Below are 23249 nucleotides of genomic sequence, written 5' to 3'. Positions count from 1 at the left end.
CAACACCGACAATTTTACAAGCGCCAACCATTAAGGCAGAATTCGCACCTCGTTTGCGAGTTCATTACTGCATATATGGAAAATAATATGATGACAACTGATAATTAGAGCAGTACCCATTAGGCCAAAACAGTTCGGGCATCACATTATAGTTCACACTATAATAGGGATTTCATGTAATATGCAACAAACCATTAGGGATACTCACCATTAGGACAAAAATGCTTAGAAAACATAACATTTAGGTAAAACAATACATTATGCAAAATTATCATTGCGCCAAAGTGACTGTTATGCCACGTGATCATTATTCCATAGCAGTTAGGCCAAGTGATTTTAGGCCAAACGTTGTTAGGCAATCAAAAGGACACCACGGGGATCCGAGATGTTTTGCCCTGTATGTAGCCACTCCAGCCGTTCCAGCATCATTTGAGAGGCTGTCTTTTCTATCTCATCCTCCGCTCACTCATGCACCCTCTGCATAGGGGACTGTCTATAACACCTGATATAAAAGTTGCAAGTTTTAGACTTTGATTGTTATTTGTGTACTAATATGTACCAGCTCACATACCAAATCACAGCTGTCTATGACTTCAGGAACTACCCTAAGAGTTTTGATGATCATCAATGAATTAGTGAGTGAGTCAGTGACAAAATCGAGTTTTTTAGATATCAATAAAATGTAAAGTAAAAGAGCATTGACATCATATACAGAGAATTTTGTTGATCTGGGATAATCCGATCCAAAGTTATGAGGGTTAAAAAAACGACGAAGCGTTTCGAGGAAAGGTAGGTTAGCGCCCTTGCTCTTCGGTTGGATCATCTTGGCGTGTGGATCAATTGGTTATAGTAAAAACTACAAAGTGGGTTCAAAATTTTTCGGTAATTTTGTTCCACTAAAAACCTATATAGATAGATAGATATAATACTCTTTATTGGCACACCTCAGTAAAAAGATACAAGAAAAATAAACAATTGATTAAATGTAGCTGCAGACAACAGGCGGTCTTATCGCTAAAAAGCGATCTCTTCCAGACAACCTTTGGGTAGCGGAAATAGTGAAGGTAATCGAAAAAGTAGGTGTTGCTAAAGTAGGTTTAGGTAGTAGGTAGGTAGGGTAGGTTTTAGGTAGGTGGTGTTGTAGGTGTTGGTGTTGTATAGTAAGTAGTATTTCACTTAATTATTTATTTTATATTATATTACAAGTATTATGAGAGACGATTACTCTATTTTGTTTTTTAAACAACGGGTGCTGGGCCAAACGCTTTTCATAATGTAAATTATAAATCCACAAAAATTCTACAGAAAAAAAACAAATCGTAAACAACACGTCCTAAAATCGCATTATGAAAGTCGGCTCCACGTTATAATTCCATAAACGTTTCGTATTATTTCGAACGAAAACTCTTTGAACGCTAGAAATGGTTTTTTGTCGTCTTTTCCCGGTTACTGCGCCCTAGGGAGGGAAACGACAACGGGATGCCGGCTCACACAATACACGTGTTATGCACAGGATTATTTTTACTTATATTTAATATATGTGTTTAGTCTTGAGTAAAGCCACTTCTCTAGATTAAATGCTCAAAATATAGGTACCTACTTAATAACATTTACCTTTGCTAACTCGTCAGTATTTAAAAAGGAAACCAAACATATTTATGTAAGTACATATATTTGGATATACTCAGTGTAAGGTTCCGTAGCTGTGATTTTACGCAAATAATTTTCGCAATCATATATTATTTTTTAATGAATTACTTCCAATGATACTTGACATCATTCCGATTTTTATCGCAATTTATATTTGACGGGTAATCTTTTACATTTTCATTGTAGATCTGCGGTCTAACGACAATGGAAACTAAAATTCATGTAAAACTAATTGAGAACAATAGCTTATACCTGTCAAATATGTTACTTACTACTTACTTATTTATTATATTATTGGCTTGAACTCGGACGATATCTGCGCTAAAAACGTCGTTTATTTACCTATTTTAGCGTCTTATTCTGTTAACTGCTGAGAGCAAAAGAAAAGTAACCATAGGCCTGTAACATACTTTCTCATTGAATATCTTTCTTCCATAAAGCAAGCAATTACTACGAATACGCGAAGGGGCGTTGCGGTACTTTGTTCGTAACTTCGTACCTTTTAGAATATGCCTACATCCTTGTACTTAGGTATGTAAAAAGTGAAAAGCTTCTGCTTTTAAATTTTTTTCATTGGCAAGATATTGTAAAAGCTTGTAAGTTGTTAATTATTATACACTAGCTGTGCCCGCGGCTCCGCCCGCGTGGAATTCGGTTTCTGTTATTAAGCGGCTATTTCGCCCCTAATTTGTCTCCCTCTCCCATGGAGGTGGAACTTGAAGTAAAGTTGACAGATGGATACGCTAGAGGACTATAGTCCAGATAAAATATTTTACAATTAGGTACCACTTAAACTACACTCCAAAACCAAAAGTTTTTTTCGCGCTTATTCAAATTTTTGAGGTGATTTAAACGACATAGAGTAGTAGGTATATATCGGACAATACAGTACCATTTTTGTATTTTTACGTGCTTGACTGTACCTATCCAAATCATGTCCATGGCAAATATCATCCAAATCGGTCCATGAAAAGGTAAGAAATATACACATAGAAATCCATACTTCCTAACATACTTTCGGATTTAGGTGTAATATTAGTTAGAAGTAAGATGAGAGGAAAGGAGAAGAGAAATCAAAATCTTGAGGCCGAGCATTTGCATTTTATTTACAGTTACGTTTATGTATGTATGCACACCCAAATATATACATACAATTATATCTACAGTCACATATAAATAAGTAGGTATGTAAAGTATGTTTACATACCTACTTATTTGTTACATTTTACAATATTTCTTTGTACACCATATTGTCAATCTCCCTGGCGGGTATTAGCACGAATAGCTCCGTGCAGCTGGTAACGCGCAAACACGGCACGTAGAGCTGCTCGTGCGAGAAGCAGCCCGTGCGCAAGTCCATGCCGGCGGCGCGCAATGTCTGCCCCTGCGACTTGTTAATGGTCATGGCAAAGCAGACGCTCTAGGATAACTGTAGGTGCTTGAAGCGGAACGGGAACTTGCTCAAGATGACGGGCATGCGCGGGATAAACACGGCTTCTCTGGCGCCGCACCCCATCAGGATCTGCGCCTCGATGAGGTTTCGCTGCAGTTGCACTACTTTTAGCCGGGTTCCATTGCATAACGTGTGCTAGGAATCCTGAAGCACTCGATGAGTTTAGGAACTCCACCGGGTATGTTGTGACGTTGCCTTCATCCAAGACAGTGTTAGAGGAATTATTTACTGCATGTTCACCTTCGATTTCCGCGCATTAACTGCCGCTGCCTATTCCTTTTTTTTGCGTGAGTATGACTCTCTCACAAACCCAAGATTTCTCACGCTGCGTTACCTGTGTCAGGTCTCCGTTCCGAATGAGGTTTTCATGGACGGAAGGAACGATTCTGCATAACGTCTCTGGTAGTCGCGGCTATGTTTGAAATCACGATCGTCGCTAGTTTCGAGCGATCTCACAGATTGCGTACGATGTCTTTGGGATCGCAACGGAGACTCGCGCTGGCATGCATTCAGCCGAAAGTGAAGCGGCCTGCCTGGCTAGAGCGCCACTGAGTCTCTTACCGTGGTCTTCCTCAGACTCCTGAGACCGTGCCCCTTGTAGCCTTAATGCGTTGCGAGACTTTCGCGAAAGATTTCATTTTTTTTCGGGAAGGCATTTAAACGCGTATAAAATGCTAGTTCCAAATCGTTTGACATTTACTCCGCAAACGTCAGAGAAAACTTTTTTCAAAGTACCCACCTTCTTGGCCATCATTACGTGCTTAAAGAAGGCTATACGTATTAATATGGATGGGATATAATTACGATTAGGTATAATTCATGACGGAGAAAATTAATATTTTTTAAAATAATTATGCAATTATGCGCGTGTTGATTTTACCACCAATACGTAAGTATTTAAGTAAACTCATTTTTAGTTTACTTGATTACTAAATGTTTACTCAGTTCCCCAAAAGATGGCACTGTGCAATGTGTGACAATCAATTTACTGTTAAATACAATTAAACTTGTTTATATCCGTACCCCCTCTTCTAAATTTAGAGTTAATTCGGCAAAATCCTTTCTCGGAGGTTTAATTCCAGCGCCATCTGTTAGTTTAGCAGGGTACTCGATAGTCATAGCATATATTTGAAAAAAGTTTGCACCTCCTTCAAACAAAAAAAAACCAGGAAAAGTTTGCACCTTCTGCTTTCCTTTTCTGTAGCGCCATAATGTAGTGCAAACTTAATCGAGTGTAGTGGCTACGCCCCCCCCCCCTGAATTTTTTTAGCCTATAACTTGGCCGGGGATTTTCTCGACAGATTAGTAAAGTTTGCATCAAAATCCGTTTAGCCGTTTTCACGTGATGCGCGGTTAAATAAACAGACAAACAGAAAAACAGACAAACAGACAAAAATTCTAAAAACTGTTGTAACGTGTTCTGTTATCGATTCTAAGTATCCCCAGCCAACTTTTTTTCGAATATCTTCCATGTACAGACTTTCGACCCTCTTCAGCTTTATTATATGTATAGATACTAGCGACCCGCCCCGGCTTCGCGCGGGTATTATTATTACTAAGCCTTTCATTTCATCCTTAATCTACTTTAACTAGTACATAATAAATGGAAATAAATATCTAGCAATTTTATTAAAGGTAATTAAGGCCCCTATCGGGTAAAGGCCAAGGTCCAATAGTTTCCAAGTTGACCTTGAACGAGCTTTCTGTATCCAATCTTCTCCGGCATTTTTTTTAATATCTGTAACTTCGCGCGGGTATACAAAACATTAAAAAATTATACACCTAAACCTTCCTCAAGAATCACTCACTTACTCATTGATATGAGCAAATCGCATGAAAATCCGTTCAGTAGTTTTTGAGTTTATCACAAACGCGGCAGGGGACTTTGTTTTATAAGGTGTAGTGATATAATCTATTTAGAATACTAATAGCTGAATAATGCCTGTTTCACACACCAGGGAAGAGCAGCCTAAAACGGGTACCCCGCCTAAAGTAGGCGTAGGGGTAGGCGCTGATTTATTTAATTAAACTTTATTGCACAAAATGTATACAACAATGTACAAATGGTGGACTTAATGCCAAATTGTATTCTCTACCAGTCAACCATAGGGCCAAACAAAGACACTTATAATTGGTGCAAAGAGAGAAAAAAAAACAATGAATTTAAAATAAAAGCAAACTAATATTAATATACTTATAAACTGCATAAAACACAAAAATACAAACATACATACACACTATAAATATAATATTGATGAGATAGATTAGATAGTAGTAAGTAGATTAAGATAAAACATTTCTAAGTTATTGTTCTTGCAATTTATTTATTTTGAATCTGTCATATCATAACTCTAAATGATAGATGCAAAATAAATAAATTGATTGTTGCAACTACGACACGAATGTGTCATCATCGGATAATTCGAAAAGTAGTATATCTACCATAAAGTTGATAATAACATATTGTATTAATACTATTAAATTAGTCGATAATGAACTATGGTATTATCAACTAAAAGATGATAACAGTTCGTACGTTGTTCATTCGGTTTTAAATTTTATTATTGTTTAACCTTAAACGTGCTCTAATGCAAAGCGGGATAACTACTTGTTGTGCTTTGATACAATTCAGAGCAAGATACTTATTCTATTCATACAATATTATCGAGCCATGAATATATAAAAAAAACGCAAATACAGTCTTGATTGAGACCCTTTATTTGCTACAAACTGATAAAGTAGATCAAAGATTATCATTTGAATAAATATAAATTATTATGATAGATAAATATAAATATAACTACAGTATCAAAACTAGTTTTGTAATTAAATTCCCCTCGTTTGTAGTGATTAGCGGCTATAGGCTCTGGTGTTGCAGGTGTCCATGGGCGGCGGTAATCGCTTACCATCAGGTGATCCGTCTGCTCGTTTGCATCGTCTATCATTAAGAAAAAAAATAGGCTAGGGAAAAGCGGGTATTTGAAGAAACATATTTTTTTAAAATAATCATTGGATACAAAATGACAGCCATTTTATTGTATGTTACAATACGATAATTCTTCTGTCGAATGAAATAAAATACGTTTGTAAAATCAATTAAAAACTAATGTTTTTAGGCTTTCTCCTCATAAGGCTCACCCGTTTTAGGGCTCCATCCCCTACTCTATATTATAGTGCACTTACTGCATCGATTCAGTAGAGGTTTTCAAATAGGTGCCAGTTTCTGATTTTATTTTCTCGATCTAAAACCACGGGATATTTCTTCTCAGCTGTCAAAAGTGTTTATGGTCCAGATAAGTCACCGTTCACAGTTGACAGATAAAATCCATAAAGGGGGCCACACAGTTGTTCGGAACTGTCAACTTTTTTGTTCTAACTGACAGGCTGATACCGGCCGGCGGACTGTTAATCAGAGGGCCCCTTTACAGTTTAAAAAAAAAATGTTATTTGAGCCTTAGATCTACCGGATGCCCAATGCACCTTTATCCTCACTAAAGGATTCAAATTAAAATATATATAAGCGCTGGTGGCGGTAAGAGCGTGCGACTTGCAATCCGGAGGTCGCGGCTTCAAACCCCGGCTCGTACCAATTAGTTTTTTGGAACTTATGTACGAAATATCATTTGATATTTACCAGCCGCTTTTCGGTGAAGGAAAACATCGTGAGGAAACCGAACTAATCCCAACAAGGCCTAGTTTACCCTCTGGGTTAGAAGGTCAGATGGCAGTCGCTTTCGTAAAAACTAGTGCCTACGCCAAATCTTGGGATTAGTTGTCATGGGGACCCCAGGCTCCCATGACGTGGCAAATTCCGGAACAACGCGAGGAAGAAGATATATATGACATACACAAGTATGTCATAAAAAATTGTTTATATCTGAAAATAATAATTATATATTTTGATTTATATAATTTTGTCTACTTATATACCTAATTACCTATTAAGACATTGCATGATTAGTTTTAGCAATGACCTGTATTTTGACATGCTAGTTGTAACGATCTGTTGTTACTTAGCCGAATAGAGAAACTTGAACTTGAACCTTAATAATTATATCTAACAAAATAATTGAATATTATGACTGCCATATATGCATTAGATGCTTGTGTTTTACAAGGCAAAAATAAATAATAACACGGAAACAGAAAGTATTCAAAACAGTAATTAACTTACAGCAAAGAAAACGAAAATTGTATACTTGTCAATGTTAATTACCTTAATTATGCATAAATTAAAACGCCCCATGATCAAAAAATTACTGCTGTTTGCTATTTACTAAAAAAACATGTAAATTTTTATTATTAATTTAACCCCAGAATATTAATTTAAATTCCATTCGCAAAGCTCCCCAAATTGTAGTGAAAACTTTTCAATTTTCAAACACGAAAGAAAATAGAGTTCAGTACTTTCAGTAGTACCCAGCAGTTTATTGTAAATGTAATATTTACAAGAAAACGTGGGGAAAGCGGTACGCTACGGCTGCCGGCACTGCGCAAGTGCCGTACAGTTATAGTGATGCGCTGCTGTCGACATCGATAGCGTTATCGATAAAACACATTTCTGATATGAACTTGATTTTATGATTTCTACCAAGTGCCGCTAATAATTATTTTTTTATTTGTGTAATCATTGATTATGTTTGTAGCTGTTTGTTATTTAATGTATTTTTAGTCATTTAATTTTTTATATTTGAATTGTATTTTGTAATGTGTCAAATGGGTTGGTATACCTGAAATAATGTTTGTAGGTAATTTACGATTTAAGTCACATATTTTTAGTCACTCGCGCGACATGTTTCGCAATAGTAGTGGTCACGATAGCTGTATGACTCGCGACAGTTCCTGATTTTTCTTCTTGCCTAGTGTACCTGTGATATATATCATTATGTGTACTTGATTTTATATTTAAATAAACTACCATCAATGTAATATCTCTATAATAATTATATTGCCATTACTATTAGTAATGACAATGTCGTACCTACTCCCATTATTTAAATTTGCATATAATATCAATTATGTATACAGTTTAAATACATAAAAGCGTGAAAAATATGATGGTGCTTACTTTTTACGAATTAGATTAATTGATAGTTTTAAAATTATTGTTCTTAAAACGTACGCTACTTGTTGTGTTTATAGTAAAATATATGTGTTTTTATCAAAACCTAGGTTATTTAAGTATTTTCTTTACCATGAATAGTTATTTTTATTACAGAATAAGTCAATATAGTCTTACTAAGCTATGAGTGTTTCCAAAACTATCGATAATCCTTTCCGCCGCTCCTTGTTCACTGTCCCATCCCTAACTTTCAGTACCCCTAGTCCGCGGCCAAAGCTACCCGACCGCACCCGTGTGCCACAACCGCATAAACAAAAATTAAAAAAAAATGCGACCCATAAACAAGTGCTAAGTGTTAGTGTGGCTGTGGGGGATTTTAACACATGTGGCAAAGGGGCATAAGGTTCGATACGGCGTGGCATAAGCCGGGGTAGTTTCAAACGTGTTTAGAACGTCTTTGTGCTTCGGAATGATACGGTAAGTTTAAAATTAGCTTATTAAATGTAACCAGGGGTTGTCTACCTTTTTGTGTCCCTTGGAAATATTATACAAATTAGCTATATTACAATGTAAGCATGGAGTCAGTCAGGGGTTGTCTACCTATTTGCGTTTTTAGAAATATTCTATATATTAACGCTTAGAACCTATGATTTGCATCTGTAAAGAGCTTTTAAACTAAGTTTCCATATACAGAGAAAAATAAACTAAATAGCTCGACAAAGCTACGACTTCTAACCTACAAGGAAATATTTTTTATGTGAGTTAAGTTTCCTACGAAAATCATAAAATATTGCCTAATTATCTGACTGAACCCTTAAGACAGGTTTCGGACGTTCTATTTTTTTTGTATTATGTACCTAAACGATAATATGTGTAATGTCCACTGAAAATATGACTGTTTTCCGAAATATTTTCGACCTATTAAAATAATATCTTACTGCGACAATGCGACATGTCACTCACTGATATAATGCGACACAAAGAGATGTCTCTTTGAAAATGAAAAAATGAAAAATGATTTATTTAGGTATCAAAATTGCAGCTTATTACACAGTAGAAAAGTATTACATTTTTAGAAGCATTCTATTGTTGGAAAGCCTAGGAATAGTGTCCTGAGCCCTAAACTAGGTAAACCTGTCTTATATTAGGGACCTGTCTTTAAGTGGTGTTTGTCGCTGTTGCGTCGTCACTTACTTTAGTTAGGACAAAGCCTTGTCTGTCTCCTTGGATACTGAGTAACAGCCAAGTTTGAGGTGCAGTAAGGTCGGCCAGCAGAGTTTTTGAAAAATCGTGCTTTTTATATTGCCAAAAAATACGAATAGCAATCTTGAGGCTTTTTCTAACTTCATTGATTCGAAACATGATTGTGACTTACGCTCGATATATTAAAAAAAAACATAAGTCCTTTTAGCACCTTAAAGTTTGTAACAATGTTCGCACAAAAAATATGATAAATGCGCAATTGGTTTTTTTATTAAACCCATAAATTACTTTTTTTAACTTCGACGCTCCGGCTGTGGAATGAGGTTTTCCCGAGGGTCTACAGTATGAGGTTCTTCAAAAAAGGAGTGTGCAATTTTTTAAAGGGTCGGCAACGCGCATGTAACACCTCTGGAGGTGCAGGCGTCCATACTGTGACTGTTTACCATCAGGCGCGCCGGAGATATGCTTGTTTGCCACCGTCGTGCTATAAAAAAACACTTACTAAAGTAAATAATTCAAAACATGAGATCTGCGATCCTGGGCACGCAAAGCCGTCTCGCTCCCACTTACACTCATATAGAGAGTGAGAGAAGTACTTGAAACCAACGGCCCTTAAGATTGGCACGTAGCGTCTATTTTATTGGCATTTAAATTAAAATTAAAATCCAAATAATAATAAAAATTCGTACAATACCATTCTTCTTCCTCGCGTTGTCCCGGCATTTGCCACGGCTCATGGGAGCCTGGGGTCCGCTTGACAACTAATCCCAAGATTTGGCGTAGGCACTAGTTTTTACGAAAGCGACTGCCATCAGACCTTCCAACCCAGAGGATAAACTAGGCCTTGTTGGGATTAGTCCGGTTTCCTCACGATGTTTTCCTTCACCGAAAAGCGACTGGTAAATATCAAATGATATTTCGTACATAAGTTCCGAAAAACTCATTGGTACATACCATGCCGAATAAAATATAATTCAAAAGTTTTTAATATTTAAATAAGAATTTCTAGATTAGCTACCGACGTTGACATCGGTCGTAAAATTGCTCGTAAAAAATGAAAGGCGTCTTTTGGCCCTCAGTGAAGTATTGCGTAGGTAAAATACCTACTCAGTAAAAGGAATTTACCAAAAAACAATCTGACCCGGCTTGATCAGTTTGCTTTTTTATATGATAGTCACCAAACGAGCAGACGAGCCGCCTGATGGAAAGCGGTCATCGTCACCCATGGACATAAGCAACATTACAGGAGCCATTTAAGCGTTGGCGACCCCTGAAAACCCTAAGGGCCTACGCTAGCTGGCGCGGGTGCACGGAGCGGACGAGCGGGTTAACGAAAAATAGTATGAGCAACGCTAACTGAAGCGGACGCGTGCGGCGAATTTCACCTACAAATAGCACCCGCGTGCGTGCGCATGCGGCGGGCGTCCGCGTCAGCTAGCGTAGGCCCTTAATACCCGCTTCTTGAAGAATCCCATGTCGTAGCGCAAAGGAAATACCTCAGGAGGCAACTCATTCCACATTCTGTACGTTCTAGGAAGAAACGAGCGAGATGCCAGCTTATTCTTGGTGTGCCATGTATCTAAGAAGTGAGGGTGAGCCCGCCAAAGGAGTAATGGCGGGAGGTGCGGCTTTAAAAACCCCGTCACGATGGCACCAATTTAAAAAGTTTTTGGAGCATTCCCCATTGTAACTGACAGAGACTGAAAGAGAGCCAACGTCGCTCCGAAGGCTCTAAGTAAGTAAGTAAGGCTCGTCTACTTTAGATAGTAAACTGCAATGGGCCCCTCACATATCTGCCCTGGCGAAAAGGTTGAGCTCTGCCGCGTATGCAGTAAGAAGAATCAGGCAGTTTCTTCAAGCAATAAGTCCGACTTTGTCGCTTGTCATCAACATATTTATAGTCATTTTAGTACTACCCACAATACGAGATTAACAGAAGCATAAGCCTTATTTCATTTCCTATTGGACTAGATCGATTTATGTAAAATTGGTTTTAATTTATTAAAAAATATCTTCCCATCAGGGGCCCATTTCTCAAACGGTATTTGACTAATATTATTAGTCCCCAAATTAGGGCCCATTTCTCGAATGGTATTAGACTAATATTATTAGTCCACGAACTGTCAAATCGTATGGGTTACCATAGCAACACACTAATAATATTAGACTAATACCGTTCGAGAAATTGGAACTTTCTTAGTAAATTGGCCATGACACACACCCAAGTGATACTATAAGTTTTGTTCCTTTTGGGGTTCAAAATTCAAATAAGTATTCCAAAAGAAGGTCTAAAAGGTTTTCCCGAAGTCAATAATAACCTATTGCTACTCGTATAAATCCTAGACAAACGTGCTATAAGTGGGTTTTTTCCAGACAGTCTGGCGATGGTCTGACCTAATTTTAGCGCGTAGTCGATCGGCGACCGCTGGCTCCGTCTGGGACAACTTCATTACTGTGTTTGTGAAGGTATTTGACCTTATACATTATATAAATATGCCTTAAGGTATATGAAGTACATCTAGGTTTAAAGATGGATTCTTGTCGCAAACTAAATATTTATTTCAGAAAAAAAATATAGTTGTTGTTAGGTCGGGTTATACCTAAAACCTGGCAAAGATAAGCTATATGTCTAATATAAATTGTGTCTGGTACTCGTAAATATACTCTAGAAAACTAACAGTAATTTACGATAATGATTGTTATGTTTGGGGTGGAATAAAAACTGCATGACCAAACTCAACCAATTTAGCCCACAGCACTGCGCAAAACAAAACCAAATAAAACTGCCACATTGGCATGAAAATATTTTATTTCCGTGCTGGCGTTGGAAGAAGTAGCTCAAACACACCCATAGCAATAGTTAAACGGTTTGCTGCGATGGTATTTGCTTTGTCGAAACGCGATATGCGCTAGAATGGTCACGATTTTTTCACCTGACGTGTCATGTGTCTCGCACTTACGTACTTGTTAGACCGCGACAACATAATGACAGACAATAAAAGGGCAACCATCGTAGTTTTAAGTTTGCACAACATTTGTTTACATGGGAGATTGTTTTGCACTTTACTCGTTTAATGTATTTGGACTATAGTTTCACTCACGATGACGCGCCGACATGACAAATCTAACCTTTAATAACATGATAGTATGAATCAAGGCACGTGTCTTCGTGAATGACACGAACTATATTTATGAACATATCCCGGTTTGACGGGTGCAATGTGGTTTGAAGGCAAGTGAAACTTATTGTAATTTGATTTTAATTAAATTATGACACAGATTTTATTGCTTATGATTGTTCTAGATGTAGTAACAATCAGTGTTGTTTTTAATAGGAATAGTTATATAGGCACTTATATGTATAATACGTTTGTTAACGTAAATTACATAAAGCCCCTGCAGTAACATTGCAGCCAATTACAAAACAGATATTAAATCTGCACGGATGCTAAGGCGCCTTGTTCCGGTACTGATTCTAATGGATGCAATTAATTTCCTTGGCTCTTGCGACTGTTACCGGGTTCGATAAAAGTAGTTTAACTAAGCAATAGCATAATACTTAAATGTTGAGGATGGTCTTTAAGCCTTTAATTCAATGACGATTTAGTCGCGGATTTTAAATATTGTGTCCAAAATATATTTTCTTTGACTTCATTATTTTAAAATAAAATGGCTTCAGTCCATTGAGACAATTTCTTCAGTGTCACGGTATTAGAAGCTTTAAATACGACTAAAATTGTACGGGTAGTACAAGAGAGTGTACAGTAATTTTATAAGCTCTTGTAATGAGGTAGCTGTACTTTACAAGTAGCACGTGGACTGCCGGCCGTTGACTCCAAAATGGTGGTTAAACGCGTTTCAAGATTAATTCTCCATTCACTGCATACTACCACATTAGTTTACTGTATAATAAGCTATCGATATTACACTATAAACAATATTAATGAGCATAAAACAAAGGAATTAATCACGAGGCGTGGCTATCAAGATAGCGCGCAAACCGAAAGTCGGCAAACGACAAACATTTAAAGAAAAAATATATCGAGATGACAGATGCTACGAAAAGTCACTCTGGTGTCAAGTCCAAGTGCCATTTTTTATAAGACTACTATAAATGTAACCTTCTGATAACAACTAAGTAAGCTTATAAAAACTTTCGCAAAAGTTCATGTATATTAAAACTTGGCTTAACACGCTTCCGTGTGTCTAGATAATAAAAAAGTTTTGATGCACGTTATTAACTACAAGTTACAGTTAATTTAGACCATAATTTTTTTTTTATAGCACGCCAAACGAAGTAAGCTGAGCTATCATCAAATGTAGCAGATCAATATTTCGTAATCAGCGAAAGACAGTGTTAACGACAAGTAGTTAATTTTTTTTAAAACTTTGTAACAGTGCGCAAAAAAAAGTAACACCATCCGTGTGTAAAAGTGTAGACCCACAAAAGTATGCAGGAGCGCTCAGCTCACCATCAGCCGAACTAAACCACCGGCTACCACACCTAGTTAAAAAGTTCATAGAGTAGCAAAATAAGAGTATTTTGCAGATAGAGATCTGCTTTATGACCATGTCACCTATCGAACCTATCAAGTTTTCGAAAATCAAACTTAGAACTTAACTATTCTATGGAAGACAAACGCTTGCGCGTTCTATTTCGACGCCACCGCCATCTAGCGAATGGTTTGCATACTAATGTGTAATACATGCCATAGAACTGTGAAAGACTAACGCTTGCGCGATCTAACTCGACGCTAGCGCCATCTAGAGAGCAATTGGGTAAACTTTCTGTATTGGAAGTCGTGTTATGTTACATAACCAAATATATAATTTAGTCGTGCAATTATTAATTAAGAAGTTTTTTAAGTTAGGTACACTTAATTATCACTCCGTAAATATTTTTTGAAAAAATATCGAGCCAATGTACTGCAAACATTACGAGACTTAACATGACATGACATTACTAGATACGAGCTTTTTATAGTAACTGCCAACACGCGTTGACAGTTACTTTAAAAAGCAACTGCCAACACGCGTTGACAGTTACTTTAAAAAGCTCGTATAACGTAACTTTCTTTACATTTCTAAGAAAAATGTATCTCTATATATTTGTTAGGTTCTTATGCTAATCACCGTTTAAATAATATTTACAGATTTAGCATTTCAAAAGCTTCTCGGGAATCCCACGGTTCAGAAATCCGACACTTCATTTCTTTTGTAAAAGCGAAGGGCTAAGAGTGAGTTGGCGCCTTTTGAAAAACCCTCGACTGATTTATAACTTGAATTACTTTAATTATGAAAAGAGGATATAGAGGTCAAACCTGAAGGAAAATTATGTAATTTCTAACTGCAATAAAATGAAATAGATTGTAACAAGTCAAAACTAGATCTGATTCAAACCAATTTTCGTTGGAAGTTTGCATGGTAATGTATATCATATATTTTTTTTAGATTTTTCATTCCGTTATTTTAGAAGTTACAGGGGGGGGGGGGGGGGGGGGCGCACACACTTTTTTTCACTTTGGAAGTGTCTCTCGCGCAAACTATTCAGTTTAGAAAAAAATTATATTAGAAACCTAAATATCATTTTTGAAGACCTATCCTTAGATACCCCACACGTATGGGTTTGATGAAAAAAAAAAATTTTTTGAATTTTTATGACGTATTAAAAAAAAACTACTTACTAGATCTCGTTCGAACCAATTTTCGGTGGAAGTTTGCATGGCAATGTATACCTATCATATATTTTTTTTAGATTTTTCATTCTGTTATTTTAGAAGTTACGGGGCGGGGGGGGACACTTTTTACCACTTTGGAAGTGTCTCTCGCGCAAACTATTCAGTTTAGAAAAAAATGATATTAGAAACCTCAATATCATTTTTAAAGACCTATCCATAGATACCCCACACGTATGGGTTTGATGAAAAAAGATTTTTTGAGTTTCAGTTCTAAGTATGGGGAACCCCCAAAATTTATTGTTTATTTTCTATTTTTGTGTAAACATCATAATGCGGTTCATAGAATACATCTACTTACCAAGTTTGAACAGTATAGCTTTTATAGTTTCGGAAAAAAGTGGCTGTGACAGAATCGGACAGACAGACGGACATGACGAATCTATAAGGGTTCCGTTTTTTTGCCATTTGGCTACGGAACCCTAAAAATGTGCTAAAAAAGACATAAACTCCGCAACTCCGCGAGACCCCGCGCCCGCGGCTCGCGCCTGTTTAGTTTTTTTCTATGGGAGCGCGGCGGCACGTGATTGGTATTTTTTTTTATAGTTGACTACAGCGTATCGAGAATAATCTTATAGTTGAGTTTTTAGCCCATACATGAACGCAATTATAGTTTGCTTCAAATTCTTTATTCAATTATTACAGTCGATGAGTAGAAAAAAATCTTATACGCGCTAGGTATGCGTCAATAACAGGATGGGCACAAAATACCCCTATTAACATCCTTGCTTTGGGGTTGTACACGAAAAAGGAGTTTTTTAACCCTTTGGAACTTTCATAGAAAAAAGTCTAAGTAACATAATTTATTAACCACGCAGAGTATGTATTTTAAGGGTGAAAAAAACCACTCCGTATGTACCTACAGAATCTATTAAAATATTATTTTTTAGTGTATGTAAAATTGAAATTCTTCAGGAATAAATCCATACAACCTAATTGTAATGAAAAATCAACAAATTACCCCCAACATTTCAAAGCTAATAAGTTCACTTATCGATTATTTATTATCTGTACCTAATAACCAGACATAGAAGTTTTTATGGCAAAATAAAGTGTTTACAAAATGAAATATCGACATGTCTGTTATCGATAATACCTTAACGTTGCCTATATTCTATGAAGTGAAGATAGCTACCGCAAAATACACAACACGTTCAATATCTTTTTTTAATATATTGGTCGTTTTCTATTCTTATAGAGTCTGTTCGGAAAGAGAAGACTCGTGGAATGTATTGGGCCCTATACATTCCACGACTCTTTTCTTTCCGCACAGACTATAGCACTGTATACTACGGTTTACGTTTTTATTTTTGAGTACAATATAAATGTAATAAATAAATTATGTAAAGATTTATAATTAATTTTCATTCTCGAAATTTCTCGGTAATGAACAGCAAGTAGAATTTACATCACTCAATTATTAATCTATGACTGACTTATCGATAACAGATTTATCGATGTTTAATTTTTTCAAACACTCGTTTTTGCCACAAAAACTTCTATGTGTGCTAATAACGTACCTAACATTAGTTTAAAAGCGACACAAAGCAAACTATCATCGTAGCTTCCCCGTATAACTTTTTAAAACAGCGTATTCATCCACCACAAAGGCTTCGGCAGCAAGCTGCAAACGTGGACATTACACTGAGTACATTTCTCACTGCATTCTGTATCATATGCAGCTGTTTGCTAAAGGGGATGTGAATGGATTCTTGCTTGTATTGCAAGAGATTGAATATTAAGGATCTTCGTTTTTGTAACGTATTCGTATGAGAGTCAGCATCAACAGTAGCGGATGAAACGTCACGCCAAAAGTACGAAATTACAAGTGCGACAAAGAGGCAACACGTCGAACGTGGTTCGCGGTAGGCCCTCAGATACTTTTGGCGTGACGTTTCATCCGCTACTGTTGATGCTGACTCTACTAAGGAATACGTTACAAAAACGAAGATCCTTAATATTCAATCTCTTGCAATACAAGCAAGAATCCATTCACATCCCCTTTAGCAGACAGCTGCATATGATACAGAATGCAGTGAGAAATGTACTCAGTGTAATGTCCACGTTTGCAGCTTGCTGCCGGAGCCTTTGTGGTGGATGAATACGCTGTTTTAAAAAGTTATACGGGGAAGCTACGATGATAGTTTGCTTTGTGTCGCTTTTAAACTAATGTTAGGTACGTTATTAGCACACATAGAAGTTTTTGTGGCAAAAACGAGTGTTTGAAAAAATTAAACATCGATAAATTTGTTATCGATAAGTCAGTCAGAGATTAATAATTGAGTGATGTAAATTCTACTTGCTGTTCATTACCGAGAAATTTCGAGAATGAAAATTAATTATAAATCTTTACATAATTTATTTATTACATTTATATTGCAGTTAAAAATAAAAACGTAAACCGTAGTATACAGTTCTATAGTCTGTGCGGAATGAAAAGAGTCGTGGAATGTATAGGGCCCAATACATTCCACGAGTCTTCTCTTTCCGAACAGACTCTATAAGAATAGAAAACGACCAATATATTAAAAAAGATATTGAACGTGTTGTATATTTTGCGGTAGCTATCTTCACTTCATAGAATATAGGCAACGTTAAGGTATCATCGATAACAGACATGTCGATATTTCATTTTGTAAACACTTTATTTTGCCACAAAAACTTCTATGTCTGGGTATTTGGTACAGCAGTAAAAAAATAATATTTTAATAGATTCTGTAGGTACATACGGAGTGGTTTTTTTCACCCTTAAGATACATACTCTGCGTGGTTAATAAATTATGTTACTTAGACTTTTTTTCTATGAAAGTTCCAAAGGGTTAAAAAACTCCCTTTTCATGTACAACCCCAAAGCAAGGATGTTAATAGGGGTATTTTGTGCCCATCCTGTTATTGACGCATACCTAGCGCGTATAAGATTTTTTTCTACTCATCGATTGTAATCATTGAATAAAGATTTTGAAGCAAACTATTGCGTTCATGCATGGGCTACCAACTCAACTATAAGATTCTTTTCGATACGTTGTAGTCAACTATAAAAAAAATACCAATCACGTGCCGCCGCGCTCCCATTGAATAAACTAAACAGGCGCGAGCCGCGGGGCGCGGGGTCTCGCGGAGTTGCGGAGTTTATGTCTTTTTAGGGTTCCGTAGTCAACTAGGAACCCTTATAGTTTCGCCATGTCCGTCTGTCTGTCTGTCTGTCTGTCTGTCTGTCTGTCTGTCTGTCTGTCTGTCTGTCCGAGGCTTTGCTCCGTGGTCGTTAGTGCTAGAAAGCTGAAATTCGGCATGGATATATAAATCAATAAAGCCGACAAAGTCGTACAATAAAATCTAAAAATTTAATTTTTTTGAGGGTACCTCCCCTACACGTAAAGTGGGGGTGAATTTTTTTTCTGCTTCAACCCTACAGTGTGGGGTATCGTTGGAAAGGGCTTTCAAAACTAATAGGGGTCTTCAACAAACATTTTTTGATAAAGTGAATATATTCAGAGATAATCGCTCCGAAAGAAAAAAAATATGTGTCCCCCCCCCTCTAACTTTTGAACCATAGGTCCAAAAAATATGAAAAAAATCGTGGAAGTAGAGCTTAAGAAAGACTTTAAATGAAAACTATAGCGGACATGATAAATTCAGCTGTTTTTGAGTTTTCGCAAAAAGTTTCCCCTTCATAGTAAAAAGACTTACTTTAATTAGGTACTCATTATGCAAATTTGCCTATTTGTTTAACTCGCGTGAAAGGTACCGTTTCATCCCTTAGTTAAAAATTTACTATACTTTAAGCTCCAGTTTAGCTTATTGTGACGGAAGAGTAACTACGGAACCCTACACTGAGCATGGCCCGACATGCTCTTGGCCGGTTTTTTAGTACATTTTTTTGACTTGTTACAATCTATTTCATTTTATTGAAGTTAGAAATTACATAATTTTCCTTCAGCTTTGACCTCTGTATCCTCTTTTCATAATGAAAGTAATTCAACTTATAAATCAGTCGAGGGTTTTTCAAAAGGCGCCAACTCACTCTTAGCCCTTCGCTTTTACAAAAGAAATGAAGTGTCGGATTTCTGAACCGTGGGATTCCCGAGAAGCTTTTGAAATGCTAAATCCGTCTTCAACAGTGAAGTGAATGACGAGCATAAGTTACGAGTGTATGTGAGGGTATGTGATGAATATTATCTCAATTTTGGCAGAGAATTAAAGTAGATACTATCTACATTATTTTCTGACACCTGCATACATTACTCTTATTAGAAATACTAAGGCTAGGTGGAAAATATATTTTCACGTCAGCAGCTGGAACAAGGGTAATTTGCTGCTTAAAAACAGTGAGCAAAATCGCATTTTGCTCACTGAGTGAGACAAAATAACATTCAAGTGGCCTTCATATTCGAATGTAATTACAACGTGCGGGGCCAAATACAAGTTCGAAGTATTTGGATTCTATTGTCTTTGTCCCTTTCACGTCGTTAACAAAAAGAAAGAGACAAAAAAAGTGCATACGTAATTCAACGATATATTGACGGTTTATAATAGACCCCGAAATAAGTCAGAGTCTTCATTCGTAATAATTAATTAATGAAATAAAAGTTTAAAATTTATTAAAAATACCATATTTTACGTATTTTTACATTATAGAATCTTTCGCTTGCACGGGGCTCAAAACAAGCACTCGAAGAAATATCAAACTTTGCTCTCTTGTTGTACAAATAACTATTTTGCATAAATGAATGTATTTTATTTAAAACCAATTTTAGTTTTCTGCGGTGCTTTAATTTGACTATCCGAATGCTGCGTTTAATTTGTTCATTGAAACATCTCTCTCGATCCAAAACCCATTTTCAATAAATAATTTAGTTAGTCACCTTCGGGGTAAAACAAGATAATGTACTCTATCGTCTTTATTCTAATGACATTTATTTTGTCAAATATGTGTTAAGGTAGAGTATGGAATTCCTGCATTAAGTACTATTACTATATCGTGAACAATGTTGTTATAATGAGTAAATTATTATTACGATACCGATTATTAAGTACCTAGAAATATTATCTTGTAAACTAATGTCAAAGGTGAAAGAAGGAAAAACAACAATGAAATATGGCATCCTAACTGCTTATCATAAAAGAAACAAGCTATTAGCCATCCCAATTTTCGCTTGATACATTGAACCTAATAATCTATTATGTGCGTAGTCGTGTTTTGTAAGAAAGACAATACTTATGGGTTTAGCGTTTTTATTACTTGCATTTTACAAATGACGTCTTTCAGATATGCTTACGATCAATAAACATTTATCAATACAACATGATATCTCAAAAATAGCATCTAATATCCGAATTCGATATTAAAATATCATAAAAGTGCTTTTATAAATTTTAGTGTTGTTCACACTTAAGGATAAAGGATAACTTACGCTAGACCGGACCGGGACCTTCGTTTTCTATGCCGTCATAGAAAATGAATCGGAGCCTCGGCCCGGACCCGGACACGGGCTAGCGTGAGTCATCCTTGACCCATACTAAAACGGTGCGGGTCCGAGCCGAGGCATCCGAACTTTCGTTTTCTAAAGAAAGCGTCACGTGATCACCGATCACCAATTATTGAAAACAAAGTGTCGGACGCCTCGGCCCGGACCTGGACCATTCTAATGAGACTCATCCTTAAATCTTCCTAAATATGTTTAAGCTACTATTCTTTTGCAAGCTTGACTAATTATTCATAATAACAACTACAAGTTCCAATAACAAGTAACCCTAAGCTTCCATTAAATAAATAAATAAATATTAGGGGACATCTTTTACAGATATCGACCTAGCCCTAAAGTAAGCAAAGCTACTTATGAGTACTAGGCGACGATATATACATACTTATATAGATAAATACATACTTCGGCATATACATAGAAAACATCCATGACTCAGGAACAAATATCTGTGCTCATCACAAAAATAAATGCCCTTACCGAGATTCAAACCCAGGACAATCGGCCTTATAGGCAGGGTCACTACGCACTAGACTAGACCGGTCGTCTTTAAGACAGCAAGAGTGTAGATTAAAAACTTTGCAGAGAAACATCATGGGTTCTACGCCAGTTCCTTTTGGCAGTCGGCCAAATGGCTTGCAGAACGAATTTCGCCTCAGCCACTCCTTTACGACGTAAATTGAAGACAGACTCAACCTCGAATCAGTAAAGTACATAAAAACAAGCAAAGCTTTGAAAAATCCTTTACAAAATGGGTTAAAAACGTAGCCTATACATATAACACCCATCGCATTAGTTGCGTCACAATTCATTCTTCAAAATCAGTACCCCTAGTGTAAATTTATTCGATGGCGTAACGTGACGTACGCGTTTGGGTTAAGTCTCATTTTGTATGAGATTTTGAGTTTCCAAAACGTTCCGCTTGGCGCGCTGTTTATAAATCCCATACTAAATGAGACTTAACGCAAACGCGTACGTCACGTTTCGCTATCGAATAAATTTACACTAGGGGTACTCTGTTCATAAGATTCCCAATCCAAAATCAAGAGTAGGCCAATCAAATTAGATGTACGCCGTATATGTAAGGTTGGAACAAGTTTGTAAACAAAAATATTTTGGTGTTATAATTGATAACCGCTTCAACTTGGGTGACCAGATTGACTCAGTGTGCACTAGACTACAAGCTTTAAAGGCAAAAATATATATTCTGCGAAACAGAACTCCATTAATATTTGATTAGAAGTTTAAAATGCACGGCCTGAAGCGCGCCCAAAATCGGAATAAGACGCTAAGTACCTACAGTTAAAAATACATGACATCATCATCATCATCATGGAGTCACAGGACTACGAGATAATAAGTGAGTCCTACTATAAACTGTAATAAACGTCATATACTAAGAAAAATGACCAATGCCTCCAGTGCCCCAGGCTGGAATCGAACCATCAGCGTCCTCTGCTCTCGCGGCAGGTGCCTGAGCCACTCGGCCACCGGGGTCACGGCGGCATTGGTCGAATTTTCCCAAGTATATGCATTTCTTACTGAAGGCTTACGGTGCCCCCTAGCACTCCTACTGAAGCAGTAATCAAAGTAATTTGTGGATGTAAATTTCAACTTGAGAAGTTTGGAAATCCCTTTTTGAAATGTTTATAAACTATTTTGCCTGAATGATTTTGTTCCTTTGATAATTTTAACAAAAACAACTCAATGACTGACCCACATAATTATGTTATTTATTTTTTATTACATTTAAAATTATTCTGAAATAAAACCGTATCAACTTCCGTCGGTGTGATAAAAAATATCAACCAACATATGATCTGACAGCGTGTCGAATGGAAGCCCTGTTGCGAGCTGTCGCGTGAGATTACTATTAATCTCACACAAAGCCGCAAACACGATTCCACAAGATACCGTACCTGGAGTACACTCAACAACATAATACCTTCAAAACGCCTCTTGCTCCAAAATTTTAAATTTAATTGAAATAATAAAATAATAATTCACCTATATATATTCAATGGACGTATTTAATTTAAATTCTAAAATTTTAATTGATTGTGACATGTCTGTTGACATGTTATTATATGCCTATTTAAATTAGAACATCAGTACTATCCATGTTGTAATACTTAGGGCTTTCTTACTGAACATCCCGTTTTTTGCGGGTTTTCTACAGGATCCCATTTAACACACGAGCATTCTGTTAACCACTCACATGATTCCGATTTTAACGAAATGTGCCCTGAATTGCTCTGCCATTTCGCAGATACGACGGCACAGTGTCGTGATATCTTCAAAAATCGATAACTTTGCTTCTGCTTAAGCATTTGGAATGATTCTTTCGGTTTTATAATGGTAAAGAAACAAAGAAATTTATTTTCTTACTTTAGCTATTTGCTGTTATAATAAAAATAATTATTAAAAATTCACGAAGTTTACCCAAAGGAATCATTTCCAAGTTATAGTAGAAAACTATTTTTAATAAAAAATCCAAATCGATAACATATCTTTTTTTTAATTCAATTTAAAGAAGGCTTAAAGGTACGCATACTAAAATGGGACTCGCAAAAAACGGGTTGTTCAGTAGTAAAGAACCCTTAAAGGAGATTGTGATATAGTTTTCATATAATTATAAAGATGGAGCACGGTTACTCAGAAGCAAA

At 36.5% G+C, this 23249-nt stretch overlaps 1 protein-coding gene across 1 annotated transcript in view; it reads left to right on the top strand.

Moving 5' to 3' along the window:
- The first annotated feature begins 8440 nt into the window (after window positions 1-8440).
- LOC133520814 (uncharacterized) overlaps window positions 8441-23249 on the top strand; it is a 108285-nt gene continuing 93476 nt past the window's right edge. The window contains exon 1 of the mRNA XM_061855483.1: window positions 8441-8642. The gene's annotated coding sequence lies outside the window, so the exon portion shown is untranslated. The remainder of the gene's footprint in view (window positions 8643-23249) is intronic.

Source organism: Cydia pomonella, chromosome 8, assembly GCF_033807575.1.
Source record: "Cydia pomonella isolate Wapato2018A chromosome 8, ilCydPomo1, whole genome shotgun sequence".
Lineage (NCBI taxonomy): Eukaryota > Metazoa > Arthropoda > Insecta > Lepidoptera > Tortricidae > Cydia > Cydia pomonella.
The sequence above is the reverse complement of the archived record's forward strand: the minus strand, read 5'-3'. Positions and strand labels throughout refer to the sequence as shown.